This window comes from Syngnathus scovelli, chromosome 9 (genome assembly GCF_024217435.2).
Source record: "Syngnathus scovelli strain Florida chromosome 9, RoL_Ssco_1.2, whole genome shotgun sequence".
NCBI classification, from domain to species: Eukaryota; Metazoa; Chordata; class Actinopteri; order Syngnathiformes; family Syngnathidae; genus Syngnathus; species Syngnathus scovelli.
Window position 1 is genome coordinate 10,439,715 of NC_090855.1, and position 22,482 is coordinate 10,462,196.

Here is a 22,482-nt window from a genome sequence, read left to right on the forward strand (position 1 = left end):
AGCCCCTTTACCGGGCTGCACCAGGTTGGCGTGTTGTTTTAATAGTAGGGGGAGTTTGGGGGGAATTGGAGGGGGTGACGAGCAGGAGGAGAGAAAAGAAAGTGGGGGTGGTGGGGGCGTGGGGCGACCCACTCATTCGAGCTCATTACTAGAGAAAGAGGAGCGCCATCAGAGCAGGGCAGTGGCTAGTTTTTTATGTATCTATTTTTTTAAATTACCTCAATAATACATATACATATTGTGGTTGTGCCAAAACGTGATTATTGAGTTTTTGTCTGACTTTGTTGAATGATCAGAAATATTGCATGGACCACCAGCTGGAAGTAGGAGAAAATAGTGCAGTCATCTGTGTGAGAATTGCAGCTGGAGTTGTGCAGCTGCAATCGGGCTCTTTTGGTGCACTTACAAGGTTCGATCAGCAGGCAGTGCTGAAAGACGTTTATCTGATGGGAGGACTCTGTCATATTACAACTTACTGTAGCTGGAAGTCGGTCACTGAGGATATAATTGCCATATTTGTCAAACAAAAATATTTTTTAACATTTAAAAACGAATTGGGATAGAAAGTGTGGATTAAAGAAACTGTCTACATAAATGAATGAATTTGTCACTCAACACAATGCAAAGGTTGTGGCAAAAACTGTGCATTTAAAAAGACAAACTTGATCTTAATGATGAGATTACTTCACATTTAATAATATTATTAATGTGAATTCATTAATTATTGTTAGGGTTAGGGTTTTGCTGTCAAAATCCACTGCATCACAGCATGTCTGCTTCAAGGTTTTGATCTCCTGGGTTTGTTTCTAGTCTCCGACCTGCCGTTCTCCCAGTACTCCACCCCCCAGGATGTGGGTTATTTGTGCACATGGTGAGGGATGATTTATGGTCTTATGTTTTGGTGGCTTAAGACAATGATGCTTTCAAGTATTGTGGGGAAAAAACAAATAAAATATTATTATCAATATCAATCCCACTTAAAATCAAAGTGTAATTTTGTCCATCCATCCATCCATCCATCCATCCATCCATCCATCCATCCATCCATCCATCCATCCATCCATCCATCCATCCATCCATCCATCCATCCATCCATCCATCCATCCTCGTCATTTGAAAGGGCTTCTGTCACTGGTACGTTCCTCCATCCATCATCAATACAAGTTAAAAAAAATAGAAAAGAAAGTCTAGTCCAATAGATAAGAACCCCAATTTGATTAAAATGGTTGACTGCATGAGGTGGCAAGGTACCATCCATCCATCATATGTACCGCTTGTCCCCATGGTTTTATTTTGAAGTCTAAAAAGAGAAAACCTGGCATCCTTGAACGAAAGTAAATGACTGTTCAAAACCATTCAATGAACCCAAAATGAGCGCGTTCACAAAAACGTCCACAGGGCAAATATGCGCTACGTTCAGTTCACGTGGGTCTTGCACGCACAGAACAGAGTCGCAAAACTTCGCTTTTCCATATTTTATTTTTCCAAAATAGAATTGTTACAACAGGGTGTCCAGAATTCCTGAACCAAAAAGCAGAGCCAACACAAATATGAAGAAAATAAACAATCATTTTATTAAATCTAGGAAACGCAAAGTGAACAAATTTTAAAGTATCGAAACAAACAAAAAATCTTCACTAATCATGATGCAGAGCAAGTGTGCCCATTATTCCCTAACATACATTCTACAATTTTATTATTGTATTTTTTTCGAAATTGACACTGTGGGGATGTAATGACATATTGTGGCATTTGGACATACACATGCTGTTATGTACCACAAAACTCCTTTTTATATTTTATAGTATGAGCTTTGCGAAAAAAAAAAAACTTTAAAACGTTTGCAAACATGCTCACCTCATGTGACCCCCGTGCTTTTAAACATGAATGCAGTCTGTGTCATGTGGATATGATTAGTTCAAAATAACACGAGTGCCAGTGGTCATTTTCTTAACCCTATAGTGTGAAAAAATACACTTGGGGTCCACCTGTGTCACTTTCAGCTGTCTTTATCAGGCCACAATGCACAATTTTTACCTCCAATTGTCGTGGGATAAAAGGCAACAGATGTGTAGGGGTGTTGAAGTGTTATCAAAGGGCCGCCTTCACAACATTTTTTGTGCCTTTATTGCGAGCGTGTCCCAGAGTGTGCAACATTTCTGACAATCTCATGTTTGAAGTTGGTCCCTTTTAAAACAATCACTAACAATGACTCACTTTTGGTGTTCCAGAATTTAACACAAAACAAATTGCAGTGATGCTCTTCACATTCTCGTCAGATGATTTGAAAGCACCATGAAATTGATCCATTTGCAACAGACGTGTCATCCAACCAGTTGTCTCCTTTTAACTAGCCTTAAACTAATCGTCTGACCCTTGATTCCATTCCAGTTTAAGAATTTTATATATAGTCTGTTTAGTGAGAGAGAGAGAGAGAGAGAGAGAGAGAGAGAGAGAGAGAGAGAGAGAGAGAGAGAGAGAGAGAGAGAGAGAGAGAGAGAGAGAGCTAAAATGCATTACATTTTAATTACACCAATATTTTGCACTTTATCAGCAAAATGCCAAATTAAACTTGTCAATTAGTTTGCAGACATAGGTATTTGGCACAGCTGGACACACAGCCAAACACAAATATGCCCCTACCCCCACCATGTCAACAACTTGTCTAATTTCACACTTCATGGGTGGGCAGGCACTCCAGAGAATTATGGGTAAAAAAAAAAAAAAAAGGTCACCTTTCCATGATATACCTCCAATAACATTTCCAAATATGGAAAATGGCTATATATAGAAATGCATTACGATATTTTCATTGTGTGTAATCTATTCCTTTTTTTTTTTTTTTTAGCATCGGCAACTGAAAACACGGTTGCGAAGTGGTAATGAGCCAACACCACTCCTGGAGGTCTTGGGATTATTTGTCAAGGTCACAAATTCCATCTACCACAGTAAGGTTCACCATCGGCCTACAGAAACTTGAAAATAACCAGTTTTTGTTTTTTAACGTGATAATTCTTTTTAAATTATATAACATAATTGTATTAGATACTTTGTGTGCATATGAGACGTTAATGCGCTCTTCTGATCAGAAATTTTATGTAGGTGAAGCCATTTAAAACACTTTCATGCATCAATGCTTGGATGGTATTCATCAGCATGTCTCAGATGTTGAATTACAAATCTGTTCCATTTTCAGGCATGCTTTTTAAGTTTAGTAAACCTCAACAATTCAATCTACAGACTCCAAAAATGATGCCATGTCATGTAGCTTGTGGGATTATGTTACAAACAGCGCACATATATAAAACAATTTGAGTTGGGTGTGACACCGTGGATGAGACTTTCATTAGATTCCAATTCTTTTTCCTGGTTGAGGTTAAATTGGTAACGTGTTTTATACTCCTAAATACATTGCAACTTTAGATCAATGATTACAGTATGCCTCTGTGGGAACTTTCTAAGTTAATCATTTTTTTATTTTCTAATCTTCAACAAGAGGAAAAGGAAATGTCACAGTCCAGCCAATATGCCAAAATGTTAACAGGATGCAATTATAATGAGATATTTAAAATGACAAGCAGGGCGTTTGTCAAACACATTTGTCATTTTACTCCTTAATAATATCTCATGAAGACAACCGTGTTTATCTGAGCGGTGATTTCTTGTTTTCTTCAGCCTCTCAATATGTCTGTTCATAGCGACAGAATAAATCATTCATAAATGGCACAAAAAGTCAGTTTCTGTTCCTGATACAAAAAGGTTGACTCACCGCACTTACCTCTAACAAAATATCATTCCGCTTGTTGTAGGTGCGCCGTCTGCATAGCCCGCTTGTCCAAGTTTTGATTATATCCATGGTTTTTGGGGAGACACAAATGTTGTCACTCCTTGTGCACTTCAAACGAACTGTCAACGGTTCTTGTCGGGGGAGAAAAAAAAAGTGTCACGTGACGAGCGGGATTTTGCCATGTATCAACATCGTGCACTGCCAGAGAAAGGTTGGAGGGCAGACGTGCATCATTGGTGCGTGGTGCTGTTAGGAGCCTGCAACTGCCAAGGCACCTGGATGTTGGAGAGCACAAGAGATGCGGGGAAAGTGAAGGTGAAGTAGGTGAAGTAGCAAGAAAAAGAATGAACAGATCAAGGCTTGGGGACATGTTTGGAATTACACAACTTGGAGAAGGCTGAACCAGAACCTTTACGCCATGATGCTCTCTCTCCTTCTCTGATGGAGAATTTCTTCTTCTGATTCGAGGCACGAGTAAGCGATGTCTTCCATCTCTGATTGATATTACACCTTACAACTGATCAGCGAGAGTAGAAGAAATGTTTTGCGTAAGTTAGAGAGAAAAAATATGAGACGGTTACTTCAGGTATGGGCCCCGGCGGCGGGGTCTCCGTTCCCCATGCATTGGTAATAAGTATTTGGATCGCTCAAAACTTAATTCTTGTCCATGTAGGATGTTTTCAAATCAAAAGTTCCTATATACCAATGATGATCATTGAATGCATTCTTCCACAGAGAACCAGCTGAGGTGGAGCCTTAGCAGTAATGGATAGATTTAACCCTTGGCCCAGAGAAGAAAACACCTTTCACATCCATGTTCTGTGTTCTTCTGGGAGCTGCTTCAGAATTTCCACAAGTGGCACGGCACCCCTCAATCCTCATCGTCCACTTTCAAAAATGCAATGAATGCAGAGGAATGATGATTATATTTGTATTGATTTGATTTGAGAGTGTTAACTCCCATTAGTGGAGCTCTTGCAGGAATGTATGCTTCAGTGCAGATTGTCAGTGTGTGTAAGCTGTGTTAAAAGACAGAAACAGATACACCCCACCCTTCTTGTTGTGGTATTGTTGCCACGGCAACAACTAACACCAGTCCACTGTGCAGAACTGAACCAGCTTTAAAGGATAACTTTCTCCCTGCTTCCCGCCTCCTTTCCCCAACACATCAGGCTGATGTCTGGGCAACTGCTGAGTGTTATTTGAGGTCATGTCAACTTCTGGGCCACATGCATTCACCCCCCAACCCCCCAATAACAAGAACATGTACCATATGCTTGCCAACTGGCAGCATATTATGATATAGTCTTTACCTGGTTAATGATGGAGACAAATAATCGTGAGTTGTCATGATTACTAATAGTTAATACAAAAATTAAACCTTAAATGTCATGTGAATGAAGATCACTGTTGAGCAGATCTCTGTGCCTAAAATTGTGTGCTTAAGTCAATACATTCTGAAGACTGTCACTAACCTATGCTAACACAGCAATGAAATCTCAACTATAATAATTACATAAAAAACACTCCTAGGCCATCATTCTGGGAAAAAAGTTATTTAACTATCCCATAAATTTTTGATAATAAAGAAGCCACTCTGCATAAAAAAACAGGATGAAACTGAAAGTTCAGTATTGATGTTCTCACCCTAGTATCGATCTGATATTGACGAGTTAATCAATACCGTCGATATTTGGATCGATACGCTACCTCTAGTTGGGTATCGATATCATCAATCTTTGGATCGATCCTCTACCCCTACTTAGGGAACACTTGTTTCAATGTCCCAGCTTTCCATTTTACTTGTGCAACATATGGTTACACTACACTCTAATTCTGGGTCACCTGAGCTGTGGGCACGTTTTGCAGTTTTGAGGTGCACACTTGGCACACTCCTGACCTGAACTAGTGCTTTGAGAGGGGCCAATGACAGTAAAACACACATACACGAGTGTGCACCAAAGACAGGAAGTCTGTTTGTGGTTCTTTACAACCCTTGCCTTCCTGTTCTTGGCTTCAAAGAGTCTCTGTTATCAGAGTGGCCTGTTAATGGTTCTACTCACACAGAGTTCCCAGTTGCTTTAAACTGGGAGGTCGTGATGGCGAGGTGGTGGAGCATATTAAATGAGAAATAAATGAAGCAATGATTTGTGTGGTAGTTTGATATCATATTGATACCATTCATCCATCCTGTTTGTACCCAATAAATCTATAGTTTATTATGCTACATTGCCTCATATTCAACTGTATTAGTGTACAGTGTAAAAAAAGAAAAAAATACAAAAATATTTAAAAATGACAATGCAATATTATTGGTTTTGTTTTTGATGGGGGAGAATCATCCTTTTCAGGCAAAACCTTTACCTATGTTCACACCAAAAGTTACCTCACTTGTCATATGGAGCATGTTAAGCACCATTATCAATCCTAAACCTGGTCATGAACTGTAAATGAACCTGAGAACAAAAGCTTGTATAATCTGCTCTGAACCATTCTATAACACACTCTTGTTAATTTATGTAAGCGTTCCTTTATCAAATTAGAATTTGTTAGTCTTACACGATAGGCCAACATGTCACTTTTTAATGATCTTATATTAATGCTTAATTATGGGTCTGAAATGGCCGTAATAAAAAAGCTAATCTTCTAATCTTCAATATTATGCATAATTGCACATTGTCCCAATACATTGTAGCCCGATTTAAAAAATAAAGATATTGCGAACAATTTTATGACCATTCATCTCACCCTTGCTCTACACTCTCTAACATCTTTTATGTCTGACATACATCATCAATACATCTTTTGGACTTTAGTTGATTTGTTGGTTGGACAACCATAATTTGTTGTGTAAGACACTATAGCATTAATCCAATAACTGCATTTCCCCTTTGATTCCCCATAATTAGTTACCAAAGCTAATTGCACTTAAAGACTGATGTGTAGTGTAGCATGTATTCTCTGGGATTTCAAGTTCACATATAACATTTCAGGTCGCCAGTCACAGAACTACCTGGAAAGCCTCGTATGAATTAGGATCTGAAGCCTCCAAGTGTTTGTCTCTTTGGTGTATTGTTTGAAACATTTACGAGAACTTAACAGTTAAACAGCACAGATGCCAGACATGGCTGAATAATTCCAATCTAAATCAGCACCTAAAGCAGGGGTGTCAAAGTCATTTTTTTGTGGGCCGCATTGTAGTTATAGCTTCTTTCGAAGGGCCATTATGACTGTCAAACCCCCAGGCCTTGAGTTTGACATCTGTGACCTAAAGTAATCAAACTGTACCCCATACTCAACCATTTATTCATTTTCTATAGTGCTTGCTCTGTCGGGTCCTGGGTGAGTTGGAGCCTACTGCAGCTGACTGGACTGGTGTGCACCCTGAGCAAATGCAAAAGGTCCATTACACCAGTTTAGTACTGTAACAGCAACCAAATCAAAACATGTTCTTGGCAGGTAGGGTTCATTTTGACAAAGCAAAATTTTAAACATATTAAAGAACGCGATCAAGTAATACTATGATTCTAACATGTGACACATACCAACCAGGGGGACCTTCCTGATTTTCACCGTGATGATGGGAGCACACCAATAGAGAAACCTAGTATCTGCTCTGCATCTCGCCGACATCCATTATTTGTAAAGCCTGCTTCCTTCTTTGCACTATAAAGGGAACTGTTTGTCTCAGTGCTGTCATTCTAAAGTGCCGTCTTTCAGGATGCCTAGGCTGTTATGTTGGTGATAAGACGGCATTCACGGGCTTGCTAATGTATATCTGGCCAGGACTGATTCACACATACAAACGGTACTTCAAATGACAATTTTTCAGCTTTCATGTGAAGACCTTCACAGGCCTGCTCGGTTGCAGCTTGTCAATCTGTTTTACTGCTTTCGTCCTCTCCTCGCAGGTCTGGTGAGATAAAGCACAAAGCCATGTTGTGTTGTAGGCATATTTCATGGAAAGGTCAAAGGGTATGAGGCTCAACTGTTCAGATTAAGGTGCCAATAGTGAACGGTAATCTGAAGGCTCCAGCAACAACAGCCAACCACCATTGCACTCTGTTGATGAGAGATCATTGGGAACAACCAAAATTTGTCTGTGCTTCATCCAAATTGAGACCCATTTTCACGTTAGCATGTTTTCATGGGTCCGTCATTAAGAAGTAAATCCTTTAAGATCTTAGTTTGATGCTGATTTTGTCCTCCTCATGGAAGGTGTTTTCCCACGAGCATCCATGTTAACTTCAGATTCTAAGAACTATTTTGACATTGTTTCTGGAATATGTTTTTCAAAACTATGAATGACGAGTGCTTAATATTTGAATTGTTTGAATTACCGGAGCTTTTATGGATATGTGACTGTACTGTAGGACACGCATGTGTATGTGTGTTTTGTCACAACTATGGCAACAACTCCATAATTAAGTCCATTTGTATATATATACAAAAAAAATCCGAGACCTTTGATCTGTGATTTGTAGTAACACACAAAGAAGCCTTGTTGCTATTTGACAGATGCAGGGATTAATTAGGGGAGCAACGTCACAAAGATGTAAATGCGTCATCGGCGGAGTCTCCTTTGGATGTACTCATTCACACTCTTGACTCCTTAAGCTGTACTCATTCACACTCGGGAAATAGTGGGTGTGTTTCAACCCAGAGAGCCTCACTAGGAGACTTTATTTGGGATTTATTTGCGTTCTCATTTTGTTCCCTAAAACCTTTGCAATAAGGACCAACACAAGTTTACCATTGTTTTTTTTCTCCACTTTTCTTCAAATTTCATACTTACCTTCTTGTATTGCAGCCTCATGTCACTATGTCAACTTTCCTTTATCTTGTATCTATTTCTCCTGACTTTGAGCATGGTGCACACGGGGGCTAACTCTAACTCCAAACACCGCAGAGTTAAAGCAAACCCTTTTTGCCACAATAAAATAAACTACTTTCCCCCTTGGTTTTCTCTCTCTTACAACCCCCTCCTGTCTCCCCTCCACTTCAGACCCCCCTTCCCCCATTCAGCCCGAGTGAAAATAAACTCTTCAGCCTCTATTTATTTTGCTTCGAAAGACTGGACCACCACAGAGTTTCCTCCGGCCCATTTCAGCTCTAACTTGCTTAATTTCCCCGTTAGAATAATTTTATTCAGTACTTGCTGTGAAATTTTGCCGATGAATATCTGGCAACATCATCTTATTCGATAATATGTTAATTTGTTGCAACATATGTGATGTGTCATTTAAAGGAATTGAATTTTACCATGTCACATGTACAAGCATGTTACATCATCCCATAAACAGAAAACCGAGCAGTGTTTTCCCGTTGCGCGTATTAGGTGACATATTACAGATGCCAGGAAGTGCGACAAACAATCATGCAAGGAATCCGAGCAAGTGTTAATGACCAACGAGTCAGTAAAACGCCTCAACAATACCATCAAATTATTCATACCAGCACAAAATAATATGATAGGTCAGTTCTGCAAATGTAAATTACTTTAAAACTGATGAGAGATTAATTGTATACGGTGAATGTATTTCTAAATACATCATTCAAGTAGGGCAGGTATAAAGAATAAAAGGTGAAGCTAATACAACCCTCCGAAACACTCAGGACGGTCGATTTACCACTCTTGCGGGAATCATCTGGCAACTGCTGGCACATCAGGAGAGGTCTAAAATGCGGTTGATTGCTGATGAGCTGAGCAGGAACGTGCCCCTCAGAAGTTGACCCTGCTCAGCCAGGATCAAGGAAACAAAGTCAAGCAGGAATTCACCAAAATGAAAGGCAAGCTCAATGATGGTGGGCAATTCACCAAATATCGCCAGTCCGTCCTTTGTCCTTAATCATTGTTCTGGGCAACCATCCATTGTCAGTCATCATTCATAATGTAATTGTCCATTTGTCCATCCATCCTCTACATTGAAAAGAGCTTCGGTCACCTGTCCATTGATCCATCCATGATCCAACAGATGAGAAATCAAATTTAATAAAAATGATGCAGCTGCCAAAGAGCTTTAGAAAGTCACACATTCACTTTTTTATTTTGCAATATTAAAAAGCCAATGCCACTCTACATAGTAGGGTAGAGTCAAATAAAAAATTCTGTTATTGCGGTGTCGTACAAAATATCTGCCACACCAATGGCCATCAGCGGCATCCTGAAGCTGAGATGTTTTCTGTAGGTCAAACGGTTTTCATTTTCTGCCATGTGTGAAGGCGTGAGAGTGAAGCTAATGGCTCAGGTTTCATAATTCATAATAACATTTAGAGCTCATTAGCGGGCTCTCTTCGTCGTTAATGGCCCCTGTTTTCCCGGGTTGGTGTTTTGAGCATTGGTAAATCAATGATAGTCTCGAACCAGAACAAGCTATGCTAAAATTACTGTAATACTGAAAGAACATTTGCATTCCGAAGTCTAACACACTCACATGTTTGGAAGACATTGTTATGATCCGTTATGAAACCAAGGTTGAACATTTTGACAGTAAAGTAAGTTAGCTTTGACATGAACACAACATTGATCATCACCAAAATAATAATAATAACCTTGAAGCATGGTGGCAAGGTCATGTTTTGGGATTGTATTTCTTCCGATGAAACTGAAGATTGCTCAACACCAAAACGATGATAACAGTCAAGCATGGTAGCAGTGTCATGTCTCAGGATTGTTTTTCTTCACATGAAACTGGGCTTTAAAAAAGAAAGAATTATGAACAATCCAAAGTAGCAACCAATGTTAGCACAAAACCTTAAAGCTTCTGCTCGACTACAAAACAATGTTTGGAATAGTATACCAGAACAACTGAAATTTATTTGGTCCTGATCAGAGCACTTTAACCGGAGGCAGATGTGTGTTTAACATGAGTTTGAATGGGCGTGCACGTTAGTGCAGCTACTTCATTTAATTTCTTTATTTTTACTTTTTTTTACTTCCTCTCTTGAAAAAAAATGGGAATCATTTTCAATCAAAAATGACTTTAGTTTTACAGTTTGTATGTCACATCAACAGTGGAAAATGTTTTGAAATTGTTTCATTTCTGTCGACTTTTTCAAATTTTTACAAACTGTCATTTAAACAGGTATTGTGTATTGTTTTTATATCTGCATTGTGAGAGCTTGATTTTACGACTCATGATATTTTGTAAACTTCTCTAGTTTTTATTGCTCTGATTCTGAATCTGTCATTGTTTTTTTCACTAGTACGTTAGGGTTTCATGATAATAATAATAATCATCTAAAATCACTAATATACGGCAATATGTAACAGTAATATTAGTAATATTTACAAATTAAGCGTTGGGTTCAGCAACAGGTGGAATTTTGTTTTGTAAATTTTATCACATGGTGAAATCCGTATCATGCGAACTTGCATAGGTCAAACTTAAAAACAAAAAATCAGCTCTGATTAAAATTTCCTGGTATATAGTATAAGGTGACAAGTGATATTGATCATTTCAGTCTTTGTGTATGTTGAAGTTTTCATACTTCTCAGGAGCCTGCATGAACAATAAATATACGCGTATGCGAACGGAAGTGTCTTAATTTGAATACATATGTTTTTATGTGCTCTATGATTTTCCAAGGACAGAGTTTATTCATCTGTGTTTCTTGTTAAATGGTGATAGTGGGCCTGTGATGTGTCTTTTTGATTGATCAAATGAAGAACACATTGAGGGGGAAAAAAGTGTGTGTGCGTGTGTGTGCGTGTGTGTGTGTATGTGTGTATGTGTGTATGTGTGTGTGTATGTGTGTTTGTTTGTGCCTGTGTGTAACATTACACACACTAGACAACATCTGGCCCATGTGGTCTTTATACTTCCTTTAGCAAAAAGAAAGACTGTATTGTTTTGAAACACACTCACTTTGTGCGGGTCTGATTTATAAATGCGTGTGTGTGCGTGCGTGTGTGCGTGTGTGTGTGTGTGTGTGTATATGTATGTGAGTGCGTGCGTGTGTGTGTGCGTGCATGCGTGTGTGTGTATGCTTGTAATGTAAGGAAAAGTAGTTCAGGCAAAATCCTGAAAAGCATAATGCAACAATTCAAGACATGCAATCATTCTATTAAAGTATAAACTCTGTAATAACAGCAAGCATTGTACCAAAATATAACAAGCCCTGGTCTTGGCTAATTGTCATAATCCGAGTGTTTTTCTGTGTGATGTTGTGTCGTCAGTCGCGTGGATGGGAGGAGCCTCCTGCGCATACAGTATACGTAAAATACATAGTTTCTCGACTTTATGTCTGTATGGCTCTTGGTTTATACCCTATCAATCGCTCTGACAATAGTGACCCAAGGTTGCCTTATGACATCATCGCTGGCTCTAATTAGTTTGCTAGGGAAAATTCCCTGCTCTCAGCCCCAACAGCCACTCATCATATCTGCCTGTAAGTCTTCTAGGAAACAATATTTGGGTGGAAAGTCCTCCCCAGTAGTGGAGCTTGCAAACATGAAGTTTTTATAGAGTGATTTTTTTCGTTCTTTTTTTTTAAATACCATCACACAGAGGATTACACATAATGTGCGTCCCATTGTAAGTAATGGTTCGCACTCAAATACTTGTTAAAATCTATAAACTATTTCAATAAGTTTATGCATTAGTGTGGATGTTTGCAAACACATACACACACTTGTGCACATACAAGGCAACAGCTGTGCTCAGTCAGAGCCAAGTTACTGTCGTGCTTGAATAAAGAAAACATTAATATTTTCTTGCTTACCGGAATTTTTAAATCAGCGCATGTAGGGTTCAAGAGGCACTTAGTTCCTTTCATATGACTTGCTATGTGATATGATTGAAAATTACAACTTAAGTAGTGTAAGATGACCAAAATGTCTGAAGAGTATTGTAAACAAAAAAGTAAAAAATTGCCTCTACTGTAAAATAACAGAACCTGTGAAACGTTTTATCATAGAGTCTCATCATATGCGTCAAAAACACATGCAGGAGGCCCAGATTAGCATAATTACATTTTGTTAATCCAACTAATTTCAATATTAATTGTGTGATAAAGATTGTAAAAGTGCAATGTAATATGTATAAACAAAGAGGCGAATCAGAGGAATCAATTGGCATGTTTAATGTGACATCTCATCTGTCAGTTCATCTCCATGTGTTTACATTTTGGATGCTGTGAATATTTAAATTCCACATTGCCCTCATCAAAATCATTCAATGGAAAAATGGTTAAAAACCTGTTCACCATGTCCAGTTGGAATAGGAGCCAGAGAAAACATGGGTGTAACCTCCTCAATGCGCAAATTCTCTCATATGCCAGTTCTGAGAAAGACAAGTGTTAGAGGAGCCCAGGATGGATGAAGTGAAGAATAATGGAGCGACTCCAAGGAACAGATGGCGGCAGAGGCGTGGTGGTCAGCACGTGTACCTCACAGCTCTGATGTTTGGGTGCAAATCTCAGATCTGCTCAATTTGCATGCTACTTGTGCGGGCTTCCACCCTTATTACAATAACGTGAACGTTACCTTAAATATAAATAATCTCAATTGACCACAGAAAGGCTCCTCCATGCTGTGAGACTTTTTTACTCACTGCAGGGTTCAGGGGTACGATCACCGACATGGTCTTGGATTAACGTTAGGGTGACATGTTTCTGATGATTGATGTTCAATTATTTATTTATTTATTTATTTATTTATTTATTTATTTATTTATTTATTACTGGTGCAAGACACTTTTGTAAGAATCTACTGCATATCTGTTATCCTCTTTTATGTGCCAGCTTTTGGGTATGGATACTGCTGGACACTGAAATTCCCCATGGGATCGATAAAGTACCTACCTACCTACCTACCTACCTATCTACCTACCTACCTACCTACCTACCTACCTACCTACCTACCTACCTACCTACCTACCTACCTACATACATACTACGTAATCACCCTCTTACCTAAAGCCAATTGAGATAGACTCCAGCTCACCTGTGACCCCAGTGTGGACGACCGCTATAAAAATTCAGTGGACGATTCTGCCCGGGCCAGACTTTATTTTGAAGTCGAAAGAAACCACACCAATAAAAACATTGTGACCTACGTCTACTCACATGAAAATGTTTAAATCCTGTTTTCATCAAGAGTTGGAGCTACTAGACAATTTCTACTAAGACCTCAACCAGTGAGCGCTGAATTGCATGTTTCCTCTAACTTGCATATTATATTTTGTTTTATTTAACTCTTCCAGAATGTAGGGGAATTTAACAGACAGGTGCTCTATGAGCCCAAATGGCGTAACATTGCATTTAAAACGCACTTAAATCACTCAAGATTATTTTTAGGGGGGCGCTCAAATTTGTCCTGTTTGTCAATTTTTGTGTAGCCCTCTGGACTGTGCGTGTGATGGTTTGTGACTGTTGTTGCTGCTCCTTCTGCTCTAGCGCTCTAAGTTCAGCAAGCAGTTGGCTGTCCATCATGCCTTTACTTGAAGTGTTGACTAGCCCATGACCCAATGACATTTAATACTATAATGCTAAACACCCGGAAAACTGCTCTGGGAGTAGCAAGCATCATGTCACACAGTGGGCGAACACACAGAAATACTGAGCTTAAAGTTTTGATCGCCGCCGATGTGAGTTGCAGTGCGCCGGTGAAACCACACCGTGTGAGTGAGGCGTTAGCAGCAGTGTTGAAAAAGTGAAAGTCCAATTTACAATCCCATGATATTCATCTCCAAGCAGGGTTATGTGTAAACACCCACACAAAGAAAATACATTTCAAGTCCAAGAATGTCATCAGACCTGAGGTTGAGGTACTTTAGGTCTGAGTAGGTTTGGGCTTGAAAAGCTGAGAGATTGTAAATCAGTCCAGTAGTGTAGTGCAGTAGTAGTGCAAAGTAGTGAGGCTTGAGAACTGTCCTGGAACAATACTTGTCTAAATGTGGATAGTTACTGGCTCAATTGCTGGCCAGAACCTCAACAGTGAAGAAGGGTTTGAGGTTTGGATTGTTAGGTTTGGTTTGGCCCTGACGTTTCTCAATGTAATAGCGATGGAAACAAGGAGCTACAGGGTAAGTAAATTCACCAATTGTATTTGATTTATTGTGGGATCTCTCTTAGTGACAGACAAAATTAGAGAGTAATTTTATTCCATTTCTACCCATCTTGTCTTTTTCTTATCTGATGTCAAATCAAACCACAGAGGAAAGTTTCTAGAGTGACAAATTATTCTGAAATCAAGCTCCTTGAGTCATGATTACTTCATATCACATCATTAATCTTGTCCATTATCACTTGTAATCATAGGTCTGCTTGATCTTGAGGTAGATGTTTTCCAAGACGCTTTCTCATCGCGTTAACAGATTTTAAGGCCCATGAGGCATCTCTCAAAGCTTAGCTACTTCTTCTACATTTACTCCAGTTAATTGGGTTTAAGTAATTAAGGGATAACCAGCAATGATAAATAAAATTAATCTGAAGTCATGTCCGATTAATTTAAGACATGAGTTCAGATTAATTTTATTTATCATTACATGACTGGCTGGTAAGAAGCTGTTCTGCTAATCTTGTTCATTTAGCGGTCATAAGGTAATTCTGCCTTGACAAGCCATAGAATGTAACTGGAGCTGTAACAACTTTAGTTTGCGCAAAGAACCGTTTTTTTGCGACCACACTTGAAATATGATAACCCGGATTGTCGACCGACCACATAGGATCTTTTTGCCTCCAGCTAAGTCATGACGCCACATTGTTTACAATGATTGAAAGGGTTCATAGTACGCTTGGATCATATTTTTTCTTGCCATCCCAAATCCTCATGATGGATAATGACAATACAAACAGTTGTGACGAAGATGCTGTAAATTATTCCCCAGACATTTTTACGACGATAACTTTGACACCAGAATATCATCCATCCTTCTATTTTGTACACCACTTGTCATCATTTGGCTCACAGGTTACAGCCACATCGATGGTCAGTTTAGTCTTCAGTTTAGCTAACATCTTTGTGTGAGAGAATGTGAGCGAAAGCCCTCACAAGCACAAGGATAAAATTCAAATAAGAAGGCCCGAGATACAATTCAAACACTGAACGTCATCTTTGTCTCTTTTACATTTGTTTGATACTGAATGACACCTATCCAAATGATCACCATCTTCAGATGAGCTGATCATTTGAATCTCTCAATTTAGCTGCAGAAATAGCTGTCCACTGTATGGACTAAATTTCACAAATAGAAAAACATGATTTATTGAGTTAAGTTCTTTGTTTATCATGAGTTTATGCATCCATCCATCCATCTTCCACATTTTTCATCCTGTTCAGGGTACTGGGGTTTGCTGGAGTCTATTCCAGCTAACATTGGGTGAAAGGCAGACTACACCCTGAACTTGTCGCCAGCCAGCCACAGGGTACATATAGAGACAAACAACCAATCCCAGTTTATACATTACAACCACATTTACAGCTGTGGTCACTAAGCTGCTTGAATTCATCACTGATCATTAATCATGTGTGATTCATGCCGTCATATTTGATTTGTCTCAAGAGAAGCAACATTTTTTAGACATGCATCGTAATTTTGCAAGCAACACACCAGTTTGTCAATCATGTTAGCTGAGGCATGACATTATTAATAGGCTTTAAATGACTTGATACATACAGACACTTAGTGTAATGTGTGTTTACCAGATGTCTTCATTGGTCATGGTTTGACCCATCTGTATATGCATGGATAGTATTAAGGATATTAACTGTGATAAATACACCATTGTTGAAACATTATGAAAACATTATGCCATCAGGATTATTTATAAGGCTTGTCTTTCTTTTAAGTTTACTTTCATATCCATTTCCATGAGAAAAAATATCACAAACCATAGTCCTCCAAACAAATAGATTTCACAACCCTAATTATATTCAAATGTTATTGTTTTGTGAAGAAATCTTCGGGCCTTCGAGATTTCACAGTGGTAAATAAGTTCACATGAAGAAACCTCTGTGATACCATCTTTACAAAGAAAAGGTGTTACACATTAGAATTTGTACAGTTCAGTACGAACTATTGTTTTATATTATCAGTTGCCTGAAGAAAATTCTCATGAGACAGATGGAACAGTGTTTGCAGCAACATTTATCTGCAGACTGGAATAATTGCCATGCACATGTAGAATGTTATTTCGATTAATTCCCAAAAGCCCTGGTATTGAAGGATTCTCTAGAATTTCGCAGTTATCCAAAGCTTCTAGGAATAGACAAGAGGGACCATGTGGTTTTATGATTGCCATTTCCCAATAGGAAATGCTTCAAATCATGGGATCAGCTTACTTGGTCAGGTTTGGAAAATGTTTATGATTGAGCAACTCTCTTTTCTCCAACTTAACCTCAAAGGAGGTGTCAGGCACATCCATCATGGCCATTTGTTGAAACTAAATTTCAAGAAGTTGTCCCCCACGAAGAAGAGGGAGGAAAATCAAGGGATGATGGTGGGAGATGTTTTGATTGTCTGATCTAGATGAGTTCATAAACAAAGGTGGTGTTGTTGAATAAATATTACCTACCTACCTACCTACCTACCTACCTACCTACCTACCTACCTACCTACCTACCTACCTACCTACCTACCTACCTACCCACCTACCTACCTGCCTACCTACCTACCTACCTACCTACCTACCTACCTACCTACCTACCTACCTACCTACCTACCTACCTACCTACCTACCTACCTACCTACCTACTTAACCACCCATCCACCTACTAATCTACCTACCCATGCACCAGGTGAGGTCCTTCCACAAGGCATGTGTTTCCATAAGTACTACATTCATACACTAATACTTGCACACATTTATAGTATAATTGAAGAAAACATAGAACTACAATTTAGAAATCAAACATTATTTGTGTATTGAAAATTGGTCGTTTTGTTATAGCCACACATGGTAGCTATAAGTGCCAGATATGTTGGAGCCAATTTGGTTTCCTTACACTTTAATTTTGGTTAGGATTGTCTGGCCTCGGGCCAGCACTTTTATTTTGAACTTTGGTTGAAATTTGCTGGCCTTGGGCCATGGACTTTTATTTTGACACAGCCTTTGGTCACCTGGTCAGTCACCTGATCAGGCACCTCATCAGGTAAAGATGGCTCCTCCCACATGGCAGTCTGCCTCAGTCAGTCTCAGTTAGCCAAGAAGATAGTAGTGATATCGTTTTTTATTGCTTCAAGCTTACAATTTGGATTAGCTGCCACCCCCGTCTCTCTCCTTGCTTGGCTGTCATTGCCTCTCCTTGCCTGCCTGCTATTGCCTCCCTACCTCTGCCATGCTTGCCTCCATGTTGGACATTCTTTCTCCATCTCCAACAAGGTATGAGCAACACCTGTACACAATGTTTTAAGATAAGTGTGTGACAACAACTATACAACATCTAACTTTGGAAATAATTGAATTGACACTTACATACCTACCTACCAACCTACTTACCTACCTTTTTTTTATTTTTTTTTATTTGATGGCGCACAAATTAAAGTTCTGTCCTAACATATACAGGACAGTATTAAACTTGTTCTATATATAATACTTTCTTTCCATATATGAATGTGATGTTTTGAAGACGGCATATCAAGAATGACCCAAAACTGTATTTGTCCGTAGGGATAACCCCTCAAGTGTTGTTTTTCAACTTGAAATGTTATGTTTTTAAACCCAAACATTGGGAACATTTGGTTTTGTCTTTTGGTCATATTTTGCCTGACAGTCAAAAATCACAGTGGCATGATTGATGACTGACTAGTGACTACAAAACGCGCAGTCACAGATGTGGATTAAATGTCTTAGAAAGATTTAAAATGTTTTCAGGCAGATGTACTTACTAAATATTCATCAAAAGGACTATTAAAAATACAAATAAGGGCGGAGGACACGCAACTGCATTTACTGTAAAGAATTATATTAATATACGGTGAATTTACAGCAGTCTATTAGTGTAGTTTGTAATAATCATAAATTACTGTTAAACAGTCACACTTGCAGGTAAGGTAATATCATTATTAGGCATTTAATACAATAAATCTACAAAGGCGAAATGATCACTCAGATTTGTGATCAAAATTTGAGGAAAAATCGGATTTGTGCATGGAGTAACAGTTTCTGCTCACAAAAATGGGAGCTAAAACAAATGTGTTGCATTCATATCATTGTTTAGTGTATATAAAACTGATCATCGCCATTTACATACAACTACACCGTTTCCTTTGGGGGGGAAATGCATCAGAAATTCAAATTAATTGGAAGTGAGCCAGCATCTTGAACAAACTGTTTGACTTTTGAGGTTTCCGTGGTTTTACAGTAGTTGTTATTTGAACAAATTTAATCCACTGAAGTTAACAAACATGACAGATGTATCTTGACTCACCACTTGACTTTAAATCCATCAAGTGAAGCTCAATGACAAGCATTATTTATCCTGGATTTGTTACAACCATTCTAAACTCAAAATAAGACCTAGAAGAAAATAAGAAAACGAAGTTTTTCCAAGTGACGTGTGTTTTGCACTCTTCAGAGGTGTGTTTAAAATGTTGTCATTGAGCTTGTGGCTTTGCGTCATTTCATGTGAGGTATTCACACATACTGGTGTTAGCTATCCTCAGTGGAACAATAACTGTCAGTTTCAACATTCATTTGGAGCATGTACATCCACAGCACTTTGAATATGTGCACAGGCCAAAAAGGATCACACAGTTTCACTTTTACTGTAATCTTCAGTTGTGTCAAGTGTTGTTGTGATCACAGGATATTTTAGAATGTTTTCATATTTAGTAAGTTCCCTTTCATCCATCTCTCTTTGGTAAACTCTGCTCCCTAGCTCCAGTATTATGGCAGCCATATGCTACATATGTTTCTGGGACAAATGCCAGAGTTGAGGAAGAGAGTTGTATTCACATTGATGGTGCCAAGAAACACACCAGTGTGTTGCTTTAGACACAGACTCATGTCAAGGAAAAAAAGGTGTTTAGCCATGTAGTAAGGGTATTCCCCATGCATATTGCTCAATAGATGACACAATACATATGCCATTAAATTCAAATTGCCATTGCTGTGTTCCTAAGAGTCATCTTTCTATTTGTAATTGTTCAGAATATTTTTATAGTTTGAATGTATGTACTCTTTGAAGTGAAATTGCAAAACACCGTTGACAAAGTATTAAAGTAATTTGATTATGAACTCTGTCAATCTTGAGTCATGCAAAGTAAAGATTAGATCTACAATTTTACCCCCCCCCCCCCCCCCCCCGCACACACACACACACTCACACAAAATCTGCAGTCCTGCTAATGATATCTCTCAATCACATTTACAACAAACCAACGCCAATGTCATGCTAGCAACTTAAGACACACATTTTAAAAAGTTTATATTGTTAGCTTTAGCAGGTTCTTCATCCATTTTCTATACCACTTCTACTTTTTATTGTTATGGGTGGGCTGTAGCCTAAAGTATCTAAGCAAACACTGGGCAAGAGGCGACATACCACCTGGACTGGGCATCAACGAATTGCGCGAGGTACTTGCACTCAAACTCAAATTCACAACTCGTCTTGCACGCGTATGTTTGGAAGGTTGGAGTAAGTCGAAGGAACCAGAAGAAAGCCCTTAAAGCAAAGCAAGAGCATTTCAACTCCACACAAGAAGGCCGGAGCTGAGAAAAATCTCAGAAGTCTCTCAAATCTCTCAAACTCTGACCTCTTTTTTTTTTCTTTTGATGACATCATTTTGAGCAGTAATAGTAGTAATACAATTTCAAATTTTGTTGCTCAGTTTCAGTTTCTCATTTCATCATTCGCCACCCACTTTTGTTTCCCACAGAACTGTCTGACTGGAACAAATGACCCTGGTTTGAAACTCATGTTTCTTAGAGATAATGGAGTATAATTGTCATCACCTCAGCAGTATTTTGCACCTATTATGACCGCAAGCCACACTATATTTTAGTCTCGTTTTGACATTGCTGACAAAAATAATACATAAATCCTTTTTATTGCCACAGTGATATCACAGTTTTTGTTAGCCAAAATAATCAAAAACAGCATTTCTTTGTTTTTTGTTTTAGTTTATTTGCCTGACCTGAGCGTTCTGTCACACAGGTCTTGGTTCGGCAAAGTCACAGTGTGGGAAGTTGGGATGTGAACATAATCATTGTATCCTTAACGTGGTATGTGCTGAACGGGTGGCACCTTCAAAAACGTAATCCAGTTATCTTCAGTACAGTACACTAAAAAATACAATAAAATAAAATCCCCTATGATACAAAAATATGACACGTTTCCAAAGCAGTTTGGATTGATCATGATGAGATTCAGTGGGTTTGGAATGGTTTTCATAAAAGTGCCCTTTGTCATTCACTCATCAAATATAAAAATGTGTGTGACCCTGAAAGCCCCTTATTCAAAATACTGAATGTGTTAACAGGCCTCTGCAATGGAAAACTGGTTATAAATGTCTTATTATTTCGCAATTGAATAATCTTCCCTTTTTCGTACACAAGAAAAAGATTATAATGATGGAGCCGAGCCGCTTCTGTAAGAGGCTGCAGTTTGTGAATTCATCACAGTAGTCAAGGGGATTTTTTTTTGCTTTGTCAAGGTTTCTCTGTTGCCATGAGTTCACTGTAGTGTTCTGCTTATAACATGTCAGCACTCAAAGAAACAAATTAAAGCCTCTGGCATGAAAACCTGAATTGCAACATTTCTTTTCGGTCAACATTTATGTATTCACGGATGAACAAAAACAAAACTTCTTTTCAAATTTAAGCGCTGCCTATTATGATAGTGATGCAAACTCTAACTACAATAACAGCATGTGTGTAAATTGCTTTTCTTTCATATTTTGATACGACTTCGTCATACAATTGTATTGTTAGCTGAATGTATTTTGTGGAGGTAAGCGATACAGAAAATTAATCAAACCCAGTTGGTCTGTCATCCATTACGTATATCTTGAAAAGCGCTAATTGGAAATGTGAGCTTATAAAGAGAAAGTTGTAAGAGAGAAAACAGCCACCCTCCATGCTGAAGTATGAGAAAATTTTGCCTCGTAGTATCTGGATTTGAAAATGCAAACATGTCAATCATGTACAGCCACAATGTATGCTATGTTAACATACTACATTTAAAAGTTGAATGCCTGACTCCTATGAGACACACACTGCAGCAGACAGCAAATGGCTTTTCACTTGAGCGTTTCCACCTGTTAAGTCCCTCAAAGCGCCCCGGATAGCAAATTATTCTTAAACTACAAATTTGGTGTGTTGCTAGAAATCCCTATCATTGTGATCAAACTAAGCTAAAAAAAACAGTTTGCAAGCTACCTTCAAAGCACCAACTACAAGTAAAGGCATTATGTACCGGATTTTCCACACTATAAGCCGCACCTTCAATGAATGGCCCATTTTAAAACTTTGTCCATATATAAGGCGCACCAGATTATAAGGCGCACCTTCAATGAATGGCTCATTTTAAAACTTTGTCCATATATAAGATATATATAGATTTTTTTTTTTTTTTTTTTTTTTTTTTTTTTTAGGTTCAAGATGGCGGCGCGTGCACACGCAGCGGCCACTCTCTGTCCCGTTCGGTGTTTTGTGAGTGTTTACTGAGTGTTTGTCCGGCAGTTTGGTATATGTTCGTCTCGTGTGATACGTCGTGCTACTAGTGCGGCGGGCATGTTCTGCTCAACATC

General features: G+C 38.6%; 1 long non-coding RNA gene across 1 annotated transcript in view; it reads left to right on the top strand.

Moving 5' to 3' along the window:
• Nucleotides 1–17,885: 17,885 nt before the first annotated feature.
• Nucleotides 17,886–22,482, top strand: part of LOC137840585 (uncharacterized) — a 63,194-nt gene continuing 58,597 nt past the window's right edge. The window contains exon 1 of the long non-coding RNA XR_011087332.1: nt 17,886–18,112. This is a non-coding gene — a long non-coding RNA (uncharacterized lncRNA). The remainder of the gene's footprint in view (nt 18,113–22,482) is intronic.